The sequence below is a fragment of the Equus quagga genome, chromosome 7 (assembly GCF_021613505.1).
Source record: "Equus quagga isolate Etosha38 chromosome 7, UCLA_HA_Equagga_1.0, whole genome shotgun sequence".
In the NCBI taxonomy this organism is placed as follows: Eukaryota; Metazoa; Chordata; class Mammalia; order Perissodactyla; family Equidae; genus Equus; species Equus quagga.
This window is the reverse complement of record NC_060273.1, coordinates 94,481,885-94,498,734: the sequence shown is the minus strand read 5'-3', so window position 1 is coordinate 94,498,734 and position 16,850 is coordinate 94,481,885. Positions and strand designations below refer to the sequence as shown.

Here is a 16,850-nt window from a genome sequence, read left to right as displayed (position 1 = left end):
TAACACCCCCTCCCTTTCTGTCCTTGCTCCTGCTACTGACACCCCCTCCAGAGGTGAGGCTCTAACTGCATTGATTTCTCACCACCCCTGGATATGTGCTTTTCTGACTCTGTCCCTGCTTTGCCTGAACGACTTTCCCTCTCTTGTTGAAATCCTATTCATTCTTCATGAAGAAGCTGGCCCCAAATTCTTCTCAATTTCCATCAGGCAGAGTTGATTATTCTCTTATTTATGCTCAAAAATCATTTGGGATTTACTTTAATATCTTATTCACCTTTAGTTACCAAGTGCTTTGAGCAGTTCATGCACACATGTACATTTCTAATAAATGTCTCTGTAATTGGACTCACAACACTAAGTAAATTCAATACTTCGCTCAGGACTGTACCATTATGGATGAACATTGTCTTTGTTGGTCAGGCTAAAAAATAGATAAAATATAATATAATTATATAAATAATGTATATTATATAAATATATTTAAGTAATATAATCTATAACATTAGGTTCGACAGGCCTTATTTCTTTTTCTATTAATGAAACGTATATGCAGTAGGTGCCTTGCAGATAATTGCAGAGTTCACAAGCTTTAAGTTGGATGAATGAAAAAAGTAACACTTTTCAAATTTTTGTTTAAAACATTAAATGATCCCGTGTCCGGGAATGCTGTTAAATATCCTACAATACACCCCAAGAAAGAATTATCTGGACCAAAATGTAAGTACATATTGCCAAGGATGAGAAACATTGCCCTACATTTTAATAAAGCAATTTACCTAGAGGCTATTGAAATGTAAGGGGTTGTTTTTATTTACACTAAATGGCCCCAAGCTTCTACGTTTTTATTGTACACACTACAAAGCGTTATTAAAATTATGCCCCCCTGAATCCATTTTATCCAGAAGCACACTGACTTCTGGGGCTCTATTAAAGTCAGAAGTCCACTGATAATGTGAAATTGAAAATGTAGAAATCATAAGTGGTGTTTGTGTATTGTTCATGGAAGTAAAAGGGGAAATATTAAGGTTGAATGTATTAGACACCCCCTGAACCAAAAGTACCTTGAGAGGCAAACACTGAGACCATTTTTCATTTAGCCATTACTGAAGTTATTGCATTTTGAATACAATATAATAGTGCTACTTTGATAGTGTAATTTTCTTCTTTTGGAGTTAAAGTGCTATGTCATTGGATTGTATTGAGATGTATCTTGGTAAATATTGTTAGGGTACTGGGACCTCCTTCTGATTAATTCCAAGTTTAATGGCAGGAAAGACTGCTAAGTTATTTGTCTGATTTACAAGGATAATTTGCTTTCTCTTGGCAATGTGGGTGTATACATATGAATATTCACATTTTCTGGTTCATAATGGAGGCAAGATTGAAGAAAAGGTGGTAGGATATTGACATAATCTAAGGTAAAGTAAAAAATATGCTAGACACCTGCCAATTAAACTTGCAGCATTATCTTACTCCCTTCAAGTAAAATAGAACCATTTTAAGACACCTTCTATTTGTTGCCTTTTAGAAAGACTTTCCAGAAATACAAATCTATTGTAGTTGATGCAAGACATTATTCCGATCCTTGAGCTTACAATATTCAGTCGTGTATGCCTAAAATGCAAAGCATTTTGGAAGAAGAAAAAAAATTTAGTAGAATATATCTTACTTTACTTTGTTTCTAATTCCTTTTGAGTACAATGTTTTAAAAAAGGAAATGGAGAATAGAGATGATCTCTTGGCATAGGTGACCAGATGTTTTTCTAGGTCCAGTAGCTTCAGAGACCTTAACACAAGAGAATCCTTCATTTCTTTTCAAACACGACATAATTTTATTCAGCTTGTTTGTCATGGTTGACCTCCGTGTCCCACACTTCTGACCCTGCCTGTGCTTGGGGAGGGAAGACTAGTTAACTTGATTATATTAGGTTAGTAAAAAGGCAATCAATAAAGTCCAGCTTGCTGATTCACAAAAGGCATTCTATTATGTATTTAAAAGCCAGAGGAAAAGAGAAATGCCATTTCATAAAGATGAGAGAAGCATTTTATTGCTTGTCTACAGAATTTAATCATTGAAAAAACATCAGTGGATATTAGTGGGAAAAGTACGGTTATCACTTGTTTTATGTAATAAATTAAAAACCTAAAATGAATGTGGTGTGTCAGAAATGTTTAAACAAGAAAGAAGGAGAAATGCTAGCATTTTAATTTTGTTTTGATTGAAGGTACTCTTATGCCACCACGAAAAAATAATACCATTCTTCTAGCGTGCCTCATCTCCATGGAACTCAGTAGAGCGTGCACATGTCAACATCCGATTCAGCAGGCTGCGGTGCAGTTACATAAAGGAGTTTTGCCAAAAGGAGGGATAATTATCACAGCCGTTCGTTTCCCAGTGCTCTCCAGTCTGGCTGCAAGTGTTTCTCTAAGCAGCATGTTGGTGAATAAAAGGGTAGTTAAAAGGAGGGGCAGGAAAAAGGGGATTTAGGAAGAAGGAGTTTTCAAAAATATTTTTGGCTTTAGAGAAAACGATTCACAATCATTCGCATGAGTAGAATTCTTGCTTGGCTTCGTCTAATGAAAACATTCTGAAAGCAGAGATTTTTCAGAAAACAAAACAAAGCAAAACAAAAACTGTCTTCTGAACACCATTAGTGCAGATCAAGAGGAGCCAGGGTAAGTAAACATCCCTGCTGTATGTCGCCGGAACCCCCACTGCCTCAGATGATGAAGTAAACATCTCATTTAGTGTGCTTGGCTATGTTCATGAAAAAGATGGAGCATCCTGATGACTGTTTTTCTAAATTGGTTCCTTTAGCATTTACACTTTGGTACTTTTTATGCTATACACTATATTGTTCTAACGTAATTAAATATTAGAAAATATTCATAACTCCGTTGCAAAAATGGCCAATGCTGATATTGTTAATAATAGCAGAAGGAAGAAAGCAAGACAATTATTTTGAGTCTGGTTTTATTTCTTGGCAAATCCACTATTGTGGCCTCCTTCAGTTGTGGGAGATGGGACACAGGGTGACGGCAGTTCTCTGGTTGAGGTGCACTAGGGGGCCTTGGGATCTTTTTTTTTTAAATTACTTTACTGAGATCTCATTGATAGACCTTGAGGGTATTATGTTAAGCGAAATAAGTCAGACAGAGAAAGACAAATACCATATAATTTCACTCATATGGGAAGATAAACAAACACATAGATACGGCGAATAGGTAGGTTGTTATCAGAGGGGAAGGGGTTGGAGGCAGGTGCAAAAGGAGTAAAAGGGCACAAGTGTGGTGATGGAAACTAGACTATGGTGGTGAACATGATGCATTCTATATGGAATCGGAAATGTAATGATGGGATTTTTTTTTAAGAATCAGATTCTCAGGTAGCTTGTGCAACACTCCTCTGGAATTACCTACCAGAAAAAAGAAATGTTTTTGGTGAATGTTTCTGTCCCTTTGTAAAAAGGAAATACATGAACATTGCAGAATCATTTTTACCTGTGTTTGCATTTACTTTCTTCATCAGCCCTGGGAGGTACATATTAATGTCTATCACATTTTTTTTTTTTTTCACAAATGAGGAAACTGAACCTCAAAAACTATCTTGTTTAGGCCCTTATAACTACTGTGGGGTAGAATTTAATTTTGAGCCCCAGACTCCAAAACCATGACATCATACCAGGCACTGTATTTAGAATTTCAAGAATTGCTAATTGATCAATCCATATAAAGAGTTCAGCATTAGCTAATAATAAGGATATGCCACAGGACTGCACATAATTTAAGCAAATGAATGAATAAATGAAGCAAGCCAGCATATATTGCATGTACCCTGTGGAAGGAACATTTTGCAAGTGGTTGGAATTTGAACTTAATCATAAGAAGTTGGCGGTGGTCTTGACTAATGTAGTGGTTCATTTATGCTCAGAATAAGCAGCAGAAAAAAATTTCTGAAAAGTACTCTTTGAATTAATATTTTCAACTGGAATCTAAGAAGATGAAAAAATTACTTTTTTAAAAACATCGTTTACTCCTTTTCTATGGAAAACTTTGATTATGATGTTAATCATAACATTTATATATCAATAATAAAATTTTTTCAAAAGGTTGACAAAATATCCCCAAACAGGTCTGAGCTAGGCTTCTAAGATATGCTTTTTAATAGTCTTTTATGATGCACGTATATTGAAATAATTATAAATATATTATTAATATCACTGTTATAACATCCTTCATAAAACATAATTTCCATCATTGTTAAAAATTACATCACCAAACCGATTTCAACTAAATTAAATTAATTGGCAAAAATGATTGAAAAACACCCTTTTTCAAACTAATGTGATTCTATGTGGGCACATAAATATGTAATAAAGAAAGATATAGTTTAAGATAATAATGAGTAGTTTGTGCTTTGTGAATGCAGATTTCTATGGACAACAGAACTATATTTTTAGTTATATCTATAGCTAATTTTTTTAGAGAATTTCACCAAATTCATTTGTCAAGTATTTATATATCATAGACGGAGTTTACAAACTATCTTCTTATTTTAGAGGGTAAAGTTTGTAGGGTCAGTTTACACACCAAATATTCGATTTTTCTATGTAGAAGTCTCAAAATAGAAACAAATGGACACAAGCTTTACTTATAAAAATGAAGAAAAGTGTTGATTTGGTATATAAATATTTTAAGGCATTCCTTAAATGGATTTTCATATTATTCCTTATATTTCATGTGCGTTGTTCTTCTGTAGCTCCCTTTGAATGAAAAGCCAAACACAATAGAGCGTAGTGTTAGGCAAGGCTGGGCATGTGGTTGGCGTTATTTTGAATTTCAATGTAAAGGCGTGGAGCTGGACAGATGAAAGAGTCATTTTGGGACAGACTTGCAGGGTCAGCTTCATGCGCTTGTGACCATTGTGGTTGCACAGGACCCTGTCTTCAGAAGCACCCCCCACCCTACCTGCACTCGCCTACACTGGGGGTTTAATGCTCTGCAGTCGCTGACTTGATATTTTTGTCTTTGAGTTTGAGTTTTGTAGGTGAAGTTCAATGGGATAATGGAGAATGCACTGGAGGCTTGAAGCTTCCCCTCAGGCATGGTTCCACATTCCAGCCCACTTTCCCTCCCACATCCAGAGATCACTGCCCCCCTCTGTCTCAGTGGGGACCAAGGCACTGGTAGCCCTGTGATGTGCTCTGAGCTGCAGTGCAGAGCCCCACCGGTTGTGGGGGGTCTGCGCTCAACCTGTGCCAGAAGGAGCATGACATTAAATACCAAATAAGGGGAAGGCCCAGTGGTGTAGTGGTTAAGTTCAAGCTCCACTTTGGCAACCCAGGGTCCAGGCCTGGATCTCAGGCACAGACCTAGCACCACTCAGTCAAGCCACACTGTGGCAGTGTCCCACATAAAAAAGAAGATTGGCACAGATGTTAGCTCAGGACCAATCTTCCTTGCCAAAAAAAAAAAAGCAAATAAAAAACCAGAGAGACTGGGTAGGAAAGGACAAAGCTTTCTTCCTGCTTTTTGAACAAGGGCCTTGAAGTTCACTTTTCACTGGCCCCTGTAAATTTTGTAGCTGGCCTTGGTAATTTAGAACTAATGATTTTGAATGTCATTGTCTGATGGACTAGCTCAGATGAGAAGGGCAATTCTGAGGTGTGTGATATTTCAGGGTACCAGGTACTTATTTTAGAAAGTGGCCATCTGGCCTTACAGACTGAAATGTCATTTCTCTAGACTATTGCTTTGTCAGGTGCATGCACACTTACTAAACATCCTCAATACGTCAAGCGCTACCTACAGGTTTGCTCAGTGCATCTTGCTGGTGGATGAGCAGATTCCTTAGGCTGGACCTGCACTGCCGCAGGGCTCAGGAAAGCAGGCAGCTAGCAGAGAATCACACTTAAATATTTTAGGAAATGTCATAGGTAATTCAAGAGAAGAAATTAGTTGTGTCAATTCAGAACACAATGCTAGAATTAGCAATGTCATTTTCCTCAAGTTAAAATAATCAGTTTCAAGGTATTTTATCAATATTCATAGTTTGTGAAGCATGAAATGAAATGTTTTTCCAGCGTAGCTAGATGTTTATAGAACTTAAAGATTACAACGAAGTGCATCCATAACTGGCTTTTTTCTAATGTAATCATATGTATTGAATTCTATATATCCATATCCGTATAATGACTAAAACAAACTTCCTATAACTTGGAACCGATATATGGGCAGAATATAAAACATGCTAAATGGGTGAAAAGAAATCGTACGCGATGTTTTTTAAAAATGCACTAGGTCTTTTTATCTGTCTACCTAGAATGCTTCACCTACATTCTTTTGCAAACTGATGACACATTGCCTGTCTAGCTTTTAAGAACCAGATTAAGTGCAATTTTTATGACTGAAAGCTTTTTGAAGCTTTTTTTGCACGTCTCAAGAAAACTCTTCCCAAATTCTTTCACTACAGCATTTAGTTAGTTTTTTCTAAAGAAATGGTATTAAGTCTCTTATTCAAAATCCTCTTTCATCATACTTCCTTGTCCCAGGCATACCACAACCAAGATGGGACTATCAGTGGCACCATTCAGAGGGGACTCAGGTGTTAGTTACATCTTCAAGCTGTAACAAATAGCAGGCACTGCACAGTCTTCCTCTGTACCTGTCCCTGACCATGCTTAGTCCTCTGCACATCACAGGATATGGCGCCAATAACATTTTGAGAAATGCACAAATAAGAAAGAATTTCAATATGCGTAAGACCCACTCTTAGTAGTTTTAGGTTCAACTGGACAATCAACCTCACATGATTCTACTAGGCCATACTTGACAATGGCTTCATCAGAAGGATACAACGCAATAAACAAAACCTGCCAGTAGGGCAGTATCAGGTGATTCTCTATCATGAGAGTTCCCACAAGCATCTAGGGCTAAAGTCTTTCTCCAATCCCTCGAAGTGACAGCTCAGGTGTGAGAGTTTGAGATCGTGGGTAGGTATGAGACCCACCCTGGTTAACACGTCTCATGTCCTAAGTGGGAATCAGTATCCTTACAACAGCCCATAAGCAAAGAACATCACCAGTTACAAGAATGCACTGCATTCAAGAAATCCCACAAGGTATTTCTAGTCATTCACAGTCCTCCCAGACCAGACGCAGTTTACAAATGAGAATTTATTTTTATCGTAAGTAATGTTGCCTAGTAATACAGCTGACATTATACCAGTATCAGGTCTCCATGGAAACAGAGCTGGAAAGTTAACTCAAGGTCATTTTTCTTTTCAGAGAGTAGGAGAAAATGTTTTGCTATCCTTTTATTCACACTAGGAAACAAATATTTGGGAATTTGGATTACCAAACAGGCCTTATTCTCTGACTTATAAAACAATAAAATTCAAAATGACAGCTATACATTCAACTCAAAAAACTGAAGGAAAAAATAAAACCCGAAATGTTCCCAAAGAAAGTGTATAGAAAAACTAAAAAAGATAAAAAACAAATTAACAAAATAAAACCTATCAAACCTATAAAAGAAGGAAAATTTGATTTTAAAAATTATCTTTTATTTTGAAAAGAATGTCAAAATAGATTTTTCTTTTTGGCCATGTGTCTAAGTCCATTGGGACTGCTATAACAAAAACACCATGGACTCGGGGGCTTAAACAACCAACATTTATATCTTACAGTTCTGGAGGCTGGGAAGTCCAAGATCTAGGCACTGGCAGATTTGGTGTCTGGTGAAAGCACACTTTCTGGTTCCTGACAGCCTTCTTCTTGTGTTCTAAAATGGCAGGAAGCGCAAGAGAGAGCTCTGGCTTCTTTTTTTATAAGGGCACTAATCCCAGTTATGAAGGCCCCACCCTCATAACCTATTCACCTCCAAAAGGCCCCCCCTCCAAACACCATCACTTGGAGATTAGGTTTCCACATATGAATTTTGGAGGGACACAAACATTCAATTTACAGCACCATCACAGAGTAAGAAGAGGGCCCGGCCCAGTGGCGCAGTGGCAAAGTGCACACATTCTGCTTCTCGGCCACCTAGGGTTTGCTGGTTCGGATACCAGGTGGGGACATGGCACTGCTTGTTAAAAGCCATGCTGTGGTAGGTGTCCCACATATAAAGTAGAGAAAGATGGGCATGGATGTTAGCTCAGGGCCAGTCTTCCTCAGCAAACAGAGGAGGATTGGCAGTAGTTAGCTCAGGGCTAATCTTCCTCAAAAAAAAAAATAGATTAAGAAGATAAAAGAGAAGAGGCAAATGATTAACTTTAGGCACCGAAAAGGAGAGCATTTAAGAGACTTTTATGCTTGTGCGGAGAAAATAGTTAATTTTTATTCATTTATACAAAAATATAAACTGTATTATCTTAGTTTATACAAAAACATAAATGATCAAATGTCCTTCAAGAAACATTTAACCAACCAATACCAAAAGATGAAAGTGAAGCAGTCAAACTTTCCCTGTACGATGAGGCATCATAGTGAAGTGATTGTACGGGCTATCTCTTATCACTGGCACTGTTCAGCATTGAAGTAGAGACACTAAACAATGAGATAGGACAAAAGTAAAAACCACATAATGTCTAAATTTTGAAAAAGAAGGATGAAATGATCAATATTTATAGACAATATGATTACTGATCCAAGTCACCCAATAGAACTGACAAAAACCTATTAAAACCAGCAAGAAAAAGAAGTAAATTAGCTAGATATAAGAATATTTTAAAATTCAGTATATTCCTTTGTATCAGCAGTAAAAACTTAAAAAATGTAATTTAAAAAATATTTCATCCAAATAGCAATGAAAGCTATAAATTATCTAGAAATAAACTGAACAAAAAATGTGAAAGATGTCCATGAAGAAAGTGATAGAACTACTGAGAGTCCCTAAAAGGAAGGTCTAAATAAATGTGATATTCACCACGTTTCTGATGGGACTAGTTAACATTTTACGGATGCCAATTCTACCCCAATTATTCCATAAATTCAATGATATCCCATATAATTTTAAAATTTTTCCAAAACAAACCTGACTCTGAAATGTACACTAGAGATGAAATGAATGACTGGAGTCCAGAAATACAAGCACATATGTAAGTGAATTGTTACATGATAAGAATAGCTTATCATAGGGGCTGGCCCGGTGCTGCAGCAGTTAAGTTCGCACGTTCCTCTTCAGTGGCCTGGGTTGGGGGTTCGAGGGTTTGGATCCTGGGTGTGGACATGGCACCGCTTGGCAAGCCATGCTGTGGTAGGCGTCCCACATATAAAGCAGAGGAAGATGGGCACGGATGTTAGCTCAGGGCCAGGCTTCCTCAGCAAAAGGAGGAGGATTGGCAGATGTTAGCTCAGAGCTGATCTTCCTCAAAAAAAAAAAAAAAGAATAGCATATCAAAATATACCAAAATAAAGAAAATTCAGTAAGTCCTGTTAAAATAATTGGCAATCCATTTGGAAAAAAATTAAGTTAGATTTACAAGTAATATTGTAACAAACAAGTTACATAGATAGATTGGCAAACTTCTTCCATAAAGGGCCAGATAATAAATATTTCAGTCTAGTGTAGGCCATACTATCTCTGCCACAAATATTCATCTCTGCAGTTATAGGGCCAAATGAATGGTGTGGGCAGCAAGTTTGGCTTGCAGGTGGTAGTGCTGACTTTGATTTCATCTCACTGAGCCAGAATTTCCTTAACCGGAAAATAGTAAGAATAATTACTTCGCAGCTTGACATAACAATGAATTAAAATGGGAAATATTTAGCTCCATGTTTAGATGTAGCAGAAATTTAACTTTCTGTCCTTACATTTTCGATACTGGACATTATGCCTGGCTTATAGTAGGTATTTCAAACGTTTTCATTTAACTGAAGTAAGAAACTTGCTGCTGTTAGTTTAACATTTAGGGGAAATAAGATAGATTTTTATTAAATATTTAAAATTATATATACTGATATATATTTATATGTAAGTATCTATTTGTTTTATAAAATATATATTTTATAACAGCATATAACATATATACAAATTTATGTATTTATACTTTAAAAATATATAAATATAGATTATAAAGAAAAGAATTATAAAAATTATACTAGAGTCCAAATAGATCTAGAATTATGAGACACTTCTGCTTGGACAAACTTTTTGTAATATTTTAAGCTTTTCTTTAACTTTGCTTGCTGTCTTTGACCTTTTTAAATCATGCTGCCCTTATTGTGTAGAAATGCTCTCAAAGTTACTACTTATATAAAATAATTAACTTGACATTTAATGACTCAAAGTCTAAAAATTATCTAGTATCACTAATAGTTTGCATGTCACAGTTTGGTCTGAAAAGATTTATAAAAATGAAAAAATTACCCTTGAAGTGATGAAAACGTTGACCTATTCCATCCAAAAGAAGGAAATCTTAATTAGTTTTAAGCAAAGCCTTTTTAAACAGAAGGTAGCAATTAACCCATTGATCTGAAGCATGGGTCAGAAAGCATTTCTATGAGCATTTCAACTCATTGCTGGTTATGCAAGATCTTGGTATATGGGATTTATGTTTCATTATTTCAATGCTAAGTAAATTTATTTAACTTGTATAACTGTGATGGGGTATAACATGTCTTCATATTTGAAGCAAATATGCAAAAAAAGAGAATGTAGAGGTTTAAAAATGTATTTTAGAACCTATAATAATGGAAGTTCATAAAAATTTTTAAATTGGCAAATTATACATGAAAAGTTATTTGGAGCCTTTCTTTAGTGGGAAAAAATATTGGAGCCTGAGGCTAATGGATTGAACATGATATCTGATAGCAGACAGGGAGAGGCCTGAATATCTGTAACAAATCTTCAAAAGTCAGTAAGACTTAAATGCTTTCCTTTAATACCCAATCTTAGAATCCAATCAGTGAATATAAACGTCTTCTGGTTAGAAGATTTTATTCTCTGCTTGTAATGTGTGGTCCCTGAGGGCTGAGAGGTGAGTATCTGCTTCCATGAGATATCTAAACAAATTGGTGGAACAGGAAAAGCTTTGAAATAGTGTTTACTCTTATCTTGAGTGGATGGCAATTGAATGAAACTCTCTTAATGTAGGAAAGAATGGCGAATTTTCCTCTCTTCAATTTGCCACTAAGAAAGCATCTGCAACTGAAGTTATGAAAGCATCTGCAGACTGGAGTTAGTTATTGCTTTCAGCTGATGGCTTTACCATTCCTTTGCTGTAAATGTCTGCCATATGTATTCCCTCTTCCTCTCTATCATACTTTCTATGCTTCCTCCAGCCACTATCCTCCTCAGAATTCTTCAACAATTCCTGTTACCCTTAGGATAAAAATCTAAATTTCTTTGCACAGTATAAAAGGACACCTTGGCCCCTACCAGCCTCTCCAGACACAATTATATTTTCTCCCTTTAATTTTGTGTTAAGCAACATTGAAGGTACCATGCTTTCCCCTGCTTTTGTGCCTTTGCCCGTGCATTTCCCTCTTTTTGAAATACTCTTATTTCGTAACTAATAGTGCATTAATTTTGCAAACTCCAACCCACCCATCAAGTCTCAATTCAAATGCCATCTTCTGCAGGCTTCTACTTCTATGCTCATTCTTTATTTCATACTTACCTATATTATGGCCCCAATCTTCTTTTACCATGAATATTTGTGTGTCTCCTTGCCTTCTTGGTACTAATCTCCTTGGAGGGCAGGAGATTATATTTTTATAACCATAGTTCATAGTATCTGGTATACAGTAGGTAGCGAATACATATTTTTTGAATGAATGATAGATTGTTTTACCATTTTAAGAAAGTTTAATAAATAATGATGTAGATTGCCAAAGAGTCGTATATCACAGAGTGATAATGCATATGTATGAAACTATATTTGACACATTTAATTATCTTTGCCCCAAGCACATGAATTATGTTCCCATATATTTATGGAAAGTTCCTTTTTTATGGTTTTTCATACTTTCTAAATTTAATAGTAAAGCCAAAATATTAGTTATTGTAGGACTGCTGCTGATACATTAGTAACAGCTTCAGTGGTGATTTCCTTTGCATACGTGAAGGCTTATATTTCTAGATGATACAAAAATGCCACAGATAGGCAGATTCTGGTAATGCTGTCAGAAGTAAGTGCATCTTCGACCGGTTCAGTCCAGCCTTCTCCACTCCTCTATACTGATACGCTCTTGCATCTCCTTAAGCAACTCCATGATGAAAGACTGTCTTTTATTTCTTTTGTATCTTTCATAGAACATCTCTAATAATGAGCTAGAGTAAGCCCTGGACACACATTGATTAATTGTGTTTGTTGATTTTCCTAGTATTAATCTTGGAGTTGAGAGAGAGGATTATTTTTTGGTTTTGATTGTTTATTTAATTACTTAGTGCTAGAGCTTTGTCTTGATAGTTGAGAGTAATATAATGAAAGATAATTATAATTAATAATTCTAACGAATAGAACAGTAATGACTGGGTTTGTCACAGAAGACTAAATGATTTACTCTGTGTGTATGTCTGTGTGTCTGCATTAGAGAAAGCACCATGCATGTGGGGTTCACCTACCCCCAAATGAAAGGGTTAAGACAGGGGGTCTCAGGTGGACTTTAAGGGATTAAAAATAAACTTAAAGGCATTACTCTCTGTCTCTGACTTTTCTAATAATTTACTAATCAATTGCTTATGGTATTAGATTTATTTTAATAACTTTCTGAACCTATTATAGTAAATCATTGTATAAATATTCTCTATCACATCATAACTTAAAGAGAAGACCATGTACACACTCCATATTGATAACTGCTGCCCAGCATGTTTGATGTTGGGTGGGCAGGGTTAAGAATTATGCCTAGGTTTCATTTTTTTTTGTTTTCCAAAAACTATATTCATTAATTATAAATATGTATATAAATTATTTTAAGTTGCTAATTTAAAACTATTGCAGATATTCATGAAGTAAAGGAAGACTAGTTCTTCGGCAACTCTGCTGAATCAAGAAAAAGGATATCCTGGGGCCAGCCTGGTGGGGCAGTGGTTAAGTTTGCACACTCTGCTTCAGCGGCCCGGGGTTCCTGGTTCAGATCCCAGGTGTGGACATGTGCACCACTTATCAAGCCATGCTGTGGCAGGTGCCCCACATATAAAGTAGAGGAAGATGGGCATGGATGTTTGCTCAGGGCCAATCTTCCTCAGCAAAAAAAGAGGAGGTTTGGTGGCAGATGTTAGATCAGGGCTAATCTTCCTGAAGAAAGAAAAGAAAAAAGGATATCCTTTTGGCAAGTTGATAATACATTTAGACTATGGATTGCAATGCAAGATTACATTTTGCAAAGTGTGTTGAAAATACTTTTTTGTTGTTTTAAATGAAGGCTCTCATAAAAATGATTTCTTGATTAACTACTTTTTGAGGGTGATATATATATAAAAGTTTATAGTCTGAAAACTTATATCTTGAGAACTTGGTATGTTTACAAGTGGACAAATTTATCTAAAGTTTTAAAAACTGTTAGAGATAAGAGAAGATCTTTTAATTGAAATATAAGCATGCTACTACTAAATTTATAATTAAATTATCAAATATTGCTTTTTATATGAAATTTAAATGGGATATGTTTAAAATATGTTTAGGCATTTAAACTTAAATCCTTGATAGTTCAAAGAATTTTGAATTCTGCATACTATTAACAAATAATTTCCTCATTCCTAATAATTTTTCTGTTTTTGTTAAACTATACTGACCACTTAAGCTGATTTTTTGTCTTTTGTTTTCCTTTTTCTGGCAGCTCCTTCAGGTTGGAAGGAGTATCTTTATTTGGAGGCATGTCAGCTCGTTTTTCTCACTTCAGCTTCATCATTATGACTTCTTGAGGCCAGATCTAATTTCGAAGTAACCCAGAACCTTCCCATCTCAAAGCAGCAAATCCCTCAACTTTGGAGCACAAATGATCACTGGTATAGTCTGCAGAAAGTCATCTGCCTCTAGTCTAACAGCCATGAGCAGTGCCCTGGGAACGAAAAAAGCCACAGCCTTAAATCTCTTCACTCAGAAATTACCGAGAAGATTAAAAAAAAAAAAGCTGAAAAGGACTAAACAAGTAAGCCAAGAAAAAAACAAACACCACGCCAAACCCATCTTATTTCATCATTGAAATAAATATTTCCAGATGTGAGCCCAAGAAAATTTATATTCAGCAATTAAACTAGTAAATCACACATTGATTTATCGTTTGGGAAAGTGAAAGTATAGAGATAGGAGGTATCTCCAGCCAGAATTTCTCAGCATTTCAAAATATGTAGATGAAAAGAAAACTGAACAATGAAGAACACTGCAGCAATGAACAGTATTAGGACAGAATGTTGCTGTTCGCAGAGAGAGAGGACGTTCGCCATCTTGTGTACACCCTCAAAGCCATAATGGAGTAACAGCATTGTCGTCAATTTGCTTGAAAAGTTTCTGCATTCACTCCTTCACCCCATATTGGTTGAGCAAGGGGGAGGTCAGTTCTCACTGATTGCTTCTCAATGCACTTCTGATATTTGCACTGTCACTTCCATTCAGGGTAATAATGTGTGCTATTATTTGCACAGATGGTCCCATGAGTTTTGAGACCACCATAAACAGTTTCTTGCAGAAGTCCAAAAAGGAAACATTGAAGAATTCTCCAGACATTGATTTCCCTTTCTTCTATAAAAATCAGTTATCTTATAAAAAGTGGACTTGTCTCAGACGGAAAAACAGCTACAGAATAATAATGGAAAAGCATCAGTGTGGTCAAATGAATCAAAAAGGGATCAACAGTTTTTTATTGAAGATCATTTTATATCATTAACAGCCAAGAAGTCAAATATAGTGAACTGTACACTAAACATTTGTGTTGAACATCTATTTGTTCTCTTAATTAGAAAAAATCATTTGTAATTTGTATTTGACATATAACCGTTTTTATAGCCATTTATCTATGCTTCATGGGAAAATGTACCAAACAAACAGCATTTTCAGTTTATTTTTCTAAATAAATGTGTTGTTTGTATTATTTGTAGTTGCTTATTTGGTTTTTATTACCTGAAAGATAAGTTTCTTATGGTTTGTTGACAATCTTTTGTCATATTAATTCAGAACTAATAGAAGACTGAAATTTCAAATATTTTTGTGGTATAAAATTGTGCTATTTTCTAAACTCTGGAGAAGAAGTGATATATTTTTCACTGTGACTTTCTTGTCAAGGGTTATTTAAATATTCTAGGTATACTAACTATATGAAGTTAGTTTTGATATTTGGGGACATTGCTGGAAAACAGAAAGTTTGGATTTGTATCAGTAAGCATTTTCCCTAAGTTCTCTTTCTGGAATTCTGCTCTAGAAGAAGATGAAAATTAGATAGATAGTTTTAGGCCATTAATCATACCTGATGTGTCCTTATTTCTCCTACCCAGAGGTCTGTTGAGAATTTCCATCGGTGTATACAAAAATGACTAGGCAATCACACTGGAGCAAAAAACAGAACTCTCAATCAACAAGGCCTTATTGCGTGCCTACAGAATTTACCCTTACCTGAGGCTCGTCAGCTGGAGTCAGTATTTATGATCGTTGCTATCACCAATAAATAGTTTTCAGCTTAAACAAGCTATTTTTATCGTTTTCTTTTTTTTTATTGAGGTACAATTGACATAACATTCTATTAGTTTCAGGTATACAATGTAATGATTTGATATTTGTATTTTTGCAAAATGATCACCACAATAACCTTTGTCACTATACATAGCAACAAATTTCATTTTTCTTGTGATGAGAACTTTCAAGATCCCCTCTCCTAGCTACTTTCAAATATGTAATACAGTATTATTAACTCTGGTTATAGTCACATCTGTGGTGCTGTGGAGTGTGGCTGGGGAGAGCACAAAGTTAGTGCCGGCTCTCCGAGGTCTCTGGAAAGGCTTTTAGTTGGCCCTTAGATGTGTGTTTAATTAGAAGCCTGTCCATCAGGTGCAGCTATGATGAGAGGCTAATAGTCCACTTTTGCAGAAAGCCTGAGCTCTGGGTCTGTGTCCTCTTGCTGCCTTTGGGGTGGTAGCTGTATAAGACATCTTTCTCAGGGCTGGCCAGGTAGCATAGTAGTTAAGTTTGCATGCTCCACTTTGGGGGCCCAGGGTTCGTGGGTTCAAATCCTGGGTGTGGACCTACACACTGCTCATCAAGCCATGCTGTGGTGACGTCCCACATATAAAAATAGAGGAAGATTGGCACAGATGTTAGCTCAGGGACTATCTCCTTCACCAAAAACCAGAAAGAAAGAACTGTTTCTCCCTTGCTTACTGTTCTGCGGGACCACGAGTGTAAGCCCCACTGGCCACCAGAGCCAGGAGATGTAGAGGCATCCCTTGGTGGCAGCTGCAAAAATTGGGGTGCCAGACAAGGGGATATGCTCTTTTCTGGGACGCACTGGCAAGCTGGAGCAAGGCAGCAGGCCAGTACAAAGATTGCCACCACTGGCCTCCATTCCCCTCCGTAGCCCCTAGTTGGGTGCCAGACCAGAAGCCCACCCTTCAGGCTGAAGACCCAGGACAAGCAAATAGGCCTCTTTCTCAGAAAGGCGAGAGATGTTTTTCAGTCTATTGTCTCAGCACCGTCCTGGGGGTGGTAGCCTGCCAAGAACTGTCTCAGATTGTTACAGTCCCCTGGGACCCAGGATCGCAAGTGCCCCTGACCTCCAGAGCCAGGTGATCAAGGGGCATTCCCCAGGTGGCAGCTGCAAAACTCAGGGTACCAGCCACGTGTAAAACCTCCCCTCGGGGAGATACTCCTGCTCTGGAGCGTGGAAGAGGGAGAGTATATAACTGGCACCCACTGA

At 36.6% G+C, this 16,850-nt stretch overlaps 1 protein-coding gene across 2 annotated transcripts in view; it reads left to right on the top strand.

Moving 5' to 3' along the window:
• The window catches only part of PRR16 (proline rich 16), a 286,915-nt gene extending 271,954 nt beyond the window's left edge, over nucleotides 1–14,961 (top strand). For both annotated transcript variants that reach the window (XR_006889421.1, XM_046667231.1), the window contains exon 3: nucleotides 13,785–14,961. The gene's annotated coding sequence lies outside the window, so the exon portion shown is untranslated. The remainder of the gene's footprint in view (nucleotides 1–13,784) is intronic.
• Nucleotides 14,962–16,850: the final 1,889 nt, after the last annotated feature.